Genomic DNA, 6,611 nt, shown 5'->3' with positions numbered 1-6,611 from the left:
AGCCATGAGCGCACATTTCAGTGCCCAACAGGTCGTAGATGTCATTTTTCAGGAGGAACAAGAGAACAATGATTTAGAAGAGGAAGAGGTATCTGAAGAAGAAGATGGGAAAGAATACAACCCAGAGCACTATCTTCAGATGAAGAAGAAATCCCCMAAGCTGAAGAGAGACATTTTTGTCAAAGAACAGCAAAATAACATGGTCCTTGTCCCCATATGACAATCAGGGCATGATGGCAGCACAAAATGTCATAAGGATGACCCCAGAGCCCACAAGACATGCAGTTGCCCATGCCCAGGACATCGTCTCAACATTCTACATGTTCATCACACCAGCCATCRAAAAAATCATCTTGGAGATGACAAATTAGSAGGGTTTCTTTAAATATGGAGACAACTGGAAAAGGATGGATGAGATTGACCTGTGTGCCTACATAGCGCTACTAATCTTAGCAGGTGTGTATAGGTCCAGAGGCGAGGCTACATGTAGTCTCTGGGATGCAGAGTGTGGAAGGGCGATTTTCTGTGCCACGATGCCGCTGAAAGTCTTTCACACATTTTCAAGAATGCTACGATTTGATAACCGTGAGTCAAGACCTGCAAGATGTGTGAGAGACAAACTGGTGGCCATCCAGTGGTTCCTCCTTTGAAAGTTGCGAGCTTACGCCGCGGGACKTAGAGGTAATTTGTGGTTTAGTACGGTGCCCTGCGTCACCCCTTCATTGTTCCCGACCAGCGCAAGGGGGAGTTAGATCACTGATTATGCTTAKTGGTCCTACTGTGTCTCTAACTGACAATGAATAGGCGACATAAACCTAAATAGAAACTGATAATTGTGCACGACTTCAGTATTACTTACTAAAACTGTTGTTACACTAAGGTTTTTATTATTTTATTTTGTTAGGATTATTTTGCTCTTACTGTAGTACTGTATGCYACTCTCGACCAGTCATGTTGTACAGTGCCTGAGTGGGGCAACAGTCTAAGACACTGCATAGCTGTGCAAGCTCTGTTGCTACAGATGCTGGTTCAGTACCTTGACTGGGAGACCCATGAGATGACTGTAGGTATTTGGTTTTTCTACCTCTAAAAACAGAAATAAATAATTCTAAATAACAAACTGGCTTTATTTACAAATTAGTAACAATGTCTCACCCTATGTTGAAGAATCTTGCTCATTTTAAGTTATTTGAAAATGAAATAATCTCCAAAATATTGTTATTTTTTTAAACAAAGCAATTATTATTATTATTATTAATTTAGAATTATTTAAAAGCCTGTTGGATATTCTTACAGATATGTTATTAACCCTGTTATTAGCAGGACAATATATATTGGTCATGGCTCCCGAGTGACGCACAATGGGACTGCTTTGCATTTCTCCAGCTACATCCACTGAAAGCGTGCGAGGTTCAAGGCACGAGGGCAGGGGGCACGGGATGGGCCGCAGAGCCGCGCACAGAAGACCGACCTAGCCCATGGGGAAGGGAGGAAGAGGAAGGGGGAGAGGGTGGATCCCCACCCCGCCACACTTTCAACACTTTAAGAAGCATTGCAGTTATAATGTAACTGACTAGAGAAATGTTCCCGCTGTTCTGTTCTTAGTGCCAATCTACAGGTTCAAACCAAAACAATGTAACTAATAATGGCATCTTTATGCTTTTATTAATAAAATAATGATAAAAATACTCTTTCAAATGCTGATGTTTATTTAGTTATGGATCCATAACGAATTACTATGGGAATAAATATCACTGAATTACAGAAATATCCTCCAATCCATGCAATATATGTAATAATTGGCTGAGAGTGACATCATGTTTTTCGATATACTGTTGGCCTACCGTAGGCGACATGAGTCTCACTAGTGTTGAGTAATGTGCTGTTAAAAGTGCTGTAGGTCTTCTTTATTTAAAGTGCATATTGAAGTTAGAAGCAATAGGATTTGAATCAAAAGCCTTCAACTATTTTAACACCGTTTCCTGCTGCTCTGAGACAAGCATGGGGACTGGTCTTGATAAATCAATGAGATTTTTATTTTCACAAAATCTCCATTTGAGTATTAGTTAGACTAACATTTTAAAATTAGTGTGTTGAAATGTTATGCTCTTAGTGTAACCTTTATTTAACAAAGCAAGTCAGAAATTGTTTGGGCTAGGGTCTATTTTCCTGAATTTCTGCCTGACTCACATGCCCAAAGTAAACTGCCTGTTACTCAGACCCAGAAGCCAGGATATGCATATAATTGGTAGCATTGGATAGAAAACACTCTGAAGTTAAATAAAATGTTAAAATAGTGTTTGAGACTATAACAGAATTGATATGGCAGGCAAAAATCCATAGAAAATCTGACCAGAATTTTTTTCCCCAGCTCTTACTTTAGAAAACCTATTGTTTCTATATACAGTGGGTAGAACAAGTATTTGATCACTGCCGATTTTGCAGGTTTTCCTACTTACAAATCATGTAGAGGTCTGTCATTTTTATCATAGGTACACGTCTCTCACAGTTGAAGTGTAACTATGATAAAAAATTACAGACCTCTACTGTATCTCCGTCACCCAAATTGCAATTCCTATGGCTTCCACTAGATGTCAAAAGTTTTTATTCAAGGTTTCAGGCTTCTTCTTTGAAAAACTTACAAGTATTTGGAGTTTTTTTAAGGGGACCACCTGAAGCAAATCAGTCTTTCGGTGAGCGAGGGGGAAGGCGCACGCTTACGAATTTTCCTTTCCTATTGAATATACTACTTTCCGTGTGAAATATTTTATTTACATTTTAGAGTACCTAAGGATTAAATAGAAACGTCGTTTGACTTGTTTGGACAAAGTTTACCAGTAGCTTTTTGGACTCCTTTGTCTGCATGTTGAACTGAATGGATTACTGAAATCAATGGCGTCAACTAAACATACTTTTTGGGATATAAAGAAGGATGTTAACGAACAAAACGACCATTCATGTTGTAGCTGGGACCCTTGGGATTGCAAACAGAGGAAGATCTTCAAAGGTAAGTGATCTATTTAATCGCTATTTGTGATTTTGTGAAGCCTGTGCTGATTGAAAAATATGTTGATGTGGGGCGCTGTCCTCAGACAATCGCATGGTATGCTTTCACCTTAAAGCTTTTTTAAAATCTGACAACGCGGTTAGATTAAAAAGAAGTTACGCTTTTAAATGATATAAGACACTTGTATGTTCATGAATGTTTAATATTACAAATATTTATTTGAAATGCGTGCCCTGCAATTTCACCGGATGTTGTCGGCAGGTGCCCCACTAGCGGAACACCTAGCCATATTTATTTTAGGAACAAATTCTTATTTAAAAGGACAGTCTACTCCTTCCTCCCCGTTGGGGAATTGAACACCTGTCTCCTGCAGGACAATGGATTCTTTAGCTAAATAGACCAGTATTGTCCTCCTGACCGTCACGTTGTATAGCGCCATATTTTCCGTTCCATCCTAATGGAAACCCAGAGGGTTTTTCATTTTCCTTGGAATAGAAACACCATAATAGTAATCAAACGAATTAAGCAAGTACCATTCAAAAGTTTGAACACACGTACTCATTCCAGGGTTTTTCTTTATTTTGACTATTTTCTACATTGTAGAATAATAGTGAAGACATCACAACTATGAAATAACCCATATGGAATCAGTTAAGGACAACATACTCCTTCATCCTCGTTGAGGAATTGAACCCCGGTTTCTCGCGTGCTCGCAATCTCTAGTGCTGCCATTATTGAAGGCTACCAAATGCTTCTCAAAAATGCCCTCTGGTTCACACCACTGGTACCATTAATAACGTGCCACAGAATTCTGCGGCACCATGCAAGCTGCGTCGCAGTACGCTGCAACTTTTAAAGGAGGAACCACTGTAAGAGAAGTCTGGGAGAAATGGGTGGAGCATCTGCCATAAGTCTACAACCCTGGGCCTGAAGTAACAGCGGATGAGCAACTGTTTCCATTCAAATGTACATTTTTATTTTCATATCTGTAATGTAAGTGATTTTCACTGTTGATTTTAATATGTATTGCTGTAATATCATTGATTCATGTGATTGTTTTCTGTGACACTGATACTAATTACTGATATCAATCTCTTATGCAAAAAGGTCACTATTCTTTCCAGCATTATATGCCTTGCAAGCCAGCAAAGTATGGCATCAAGGTATGGGTGGCCTGTGACGCACAATTCAGCTACGCTTGGAAGATGCAAGTCTACACAAGGAAGCCGACCAGTGGAGGCCCGGAGAAGAACCAGGGGATGCGGGTTGTGCTTGATGTGACAGATGGACTGAGGGGGCACAATGTCACATGTGACAATGTCTTCACCTCTTATGAACTCAGCCAGCAGCTCCTGAAGAGGAAAATCACCATGGTTGGCACAGTTAGAAAGAACAAGCCTAAGCCCTCCCCTGCAATCCTCGCAACAAGGGGGAGAGAGGCCTTCTCATCAAAGTTTACCTTCACCCCCACCACCACTCTAGTTTCTTACCTCCCAAAGAGGAACAAGAATGTGGTCCTCCTGATCTCACTGCAAAAAATGGGTGAGATCAGTGATCGTGAGGACAGGAAGCCAGCCATCATCCTGGACTAAAACTACAACAAAGGAGGCATGGACAACCTGGACAAGGTGATTGGAACTTACAGCTGCAGGAGGATGACTGCCCGTTGGCCCCTGGTCATCTTTCATAACATCATTGATGTGTCCTCATATAATGCCTTCGTATTATGGAACAAGATCAACCCTACCTGGATGCCTGACAAAATGGAATAAGAGGAGGGTGTTCCTGGAGCAGCTGGGAAAGGCACTTCTTACCCCACACATTCAAAGAAGGGAGCACCTCCCCCGCACAGCAGCCTCTACAGCGCTTGTGAAAGCTGTTCAGGGGGCTGAATCTTGTCCTGATCCAACTGAGGCTTCAGCTGGGCCAGGTAAGAGGAGGAGATGCCAATTCTGCTCCCCAAAGAAGGACTGTAAAACAAATACTATGATCTGCACATGTGAGAAATACATTTCATGCACACACAGTTGCATACTGTCCTACATGTACTAATTAAAGTTGATTGATTTATTGTTCTTCACGTTTTTGTTTTGTATCTTATCTTATTCTTACTTATTGTTTATACACCTTGTGGGTGGGGGTAATGGTTCAAAAAATGGGAAAAGACTAGTATTTTGCAGTTGAATTCCTAATTTTACAGTATATCAGAATTTGTCACTATGTTGCAATTTTTTTTAAGACTGTTATTGTTTCCCTTCAATAAGATGCATTCAAAACTACTTTCTGCACATTTCTGCTACTTTCTTAGGCTAAACAAGTGCCATCTCTTGCTAAAAATGTTATGTTTACACCTATGCAGTACCTTTAGCAATAATAATAATAATAATAATAATAATAAACCTCTACTTTAGTAAAGAAAACAATTATGACAGGTGTGTTGTAATTAAAATGAGTGATTATCACGTTTCAAGATAAGACCCAGATGCAGACTGTGTCGAAGTAACAATGTTTATTACAATAACAGGGGCAAAGGTACAGGACGGCAGGCAGGCAGAGGGGTCAAAGCCGGGACAAACTAGAAAACAGGAACTAAGACAAGATAGGAGACAGGGGGAAAACACAGGTAGGTTCTATGAACAAAAACAAACTGGCACCAGACAAACAGAGAACACAGGTATGAATACACGGGATAATGGGGAAGATGGAGGGGGGTGGAGACAAGCACAAAGACAGGTGAAACAGATCAGGGCGTAACAGTACCCCCCTCCTAGGGATGCCACCTGGCGTCCTACCTGGGCGCATACCTGGTTGAGCGGGGTTCCAGCGTTGGAACTCAGATGAGGCCTGGGTCCAGGATGTCGGTAGCAGAGGCCCAGCACCTCTCCTCCGGGCCATAACCCTCCCAGTACAACCAGGTACAGGAATCCGCTGCCCCGAGGTCAAATCTTCAGGAGTCGTCTCACCCTGTATGCTAGTTGGCCATCGATGAGACGGGGTAGAGGGGTGGTCCTGGAAACAGGAGACAAAGGGCTGTAAGATATCGTTTTAATTCTAGACACAGGAAAGGTWGGAAGTATACGGAAGGTAAGGGGCAACAGAGGACAAACAGCAGAGGGGTTAATGATCTTGGAGCAGGGGGGAAAGGTCTCGGCTTCCGGGGGTGTAGCCGCAGGACTATAGCGGTGTGCCAGCCTTTCTGGCTTGACCTTTTTGGATACCGGTCAGTGCTGCGAAAGCGAAGTGGCCCGGGACTTACTGAACCCCTCCCAGAGGTCCTGGTACTCCGCAGGGTTGGCGAAGAGGTCCGGGGAAATTTYCAAGCCCCCAGGAAGACGTCCAGGGGCAGGCAGAGCTGACATCAGCCAATGAGTGTAGCAGGACGGGCTCCAGCCCACGRTGGCACCAGTAGCCCAGTCAATACAGGGATTTTGTYGGTGGATTCAAGAGAATCCCAATACCACAGGAACCTGYACAGACTCAACTAGCAGGAATTGGATTGTCTTGCTGTGGTTCCCTGAAACTCGTAGATTGATGGGGGTGGAATGATGGGTGACCTGGCCTATAGCGCTCCTGYCCAGCGCTCTAACATACATGGGAATGGAGA

At 42.5% G+C, this 6,611-nt stretch overlaps 1 pseudogene; it reads left to right on the top strand.

Moving 5' to 3' along the window:
- Window positions 1–257: 257 nt before the first annotated feature.
- Window positions 258–4,779, top strand: LOC139027541 (piggyBac transposable element-derived protein 4-like; annotated as a pseudogene).
- The last annotated feature ends 1,832 nt before the right edge of the window (window positions 4,780–6,611 follow it).

This window comes from Salvelinus sp. IW2-2015, linkage group LG4q.1:29 (assembly GCF_002910315.2).
Source record: "Salvelinus sp. IW2-2015 linkage group LG4q.1:29, ASM291031v2, whole genome shotgun sequence".
Taxonomy (NCBI): domain Eukaryota; kingdom Metazoa; phylum Chordata; class Actinopteri; order Salmoniformes; family Salmonidae; genus Salvelinus; species Salvelinus sp. IW2-2015.
This window is presented reverse-complemented; position numbering and strand designations above follow the sequence as displayed.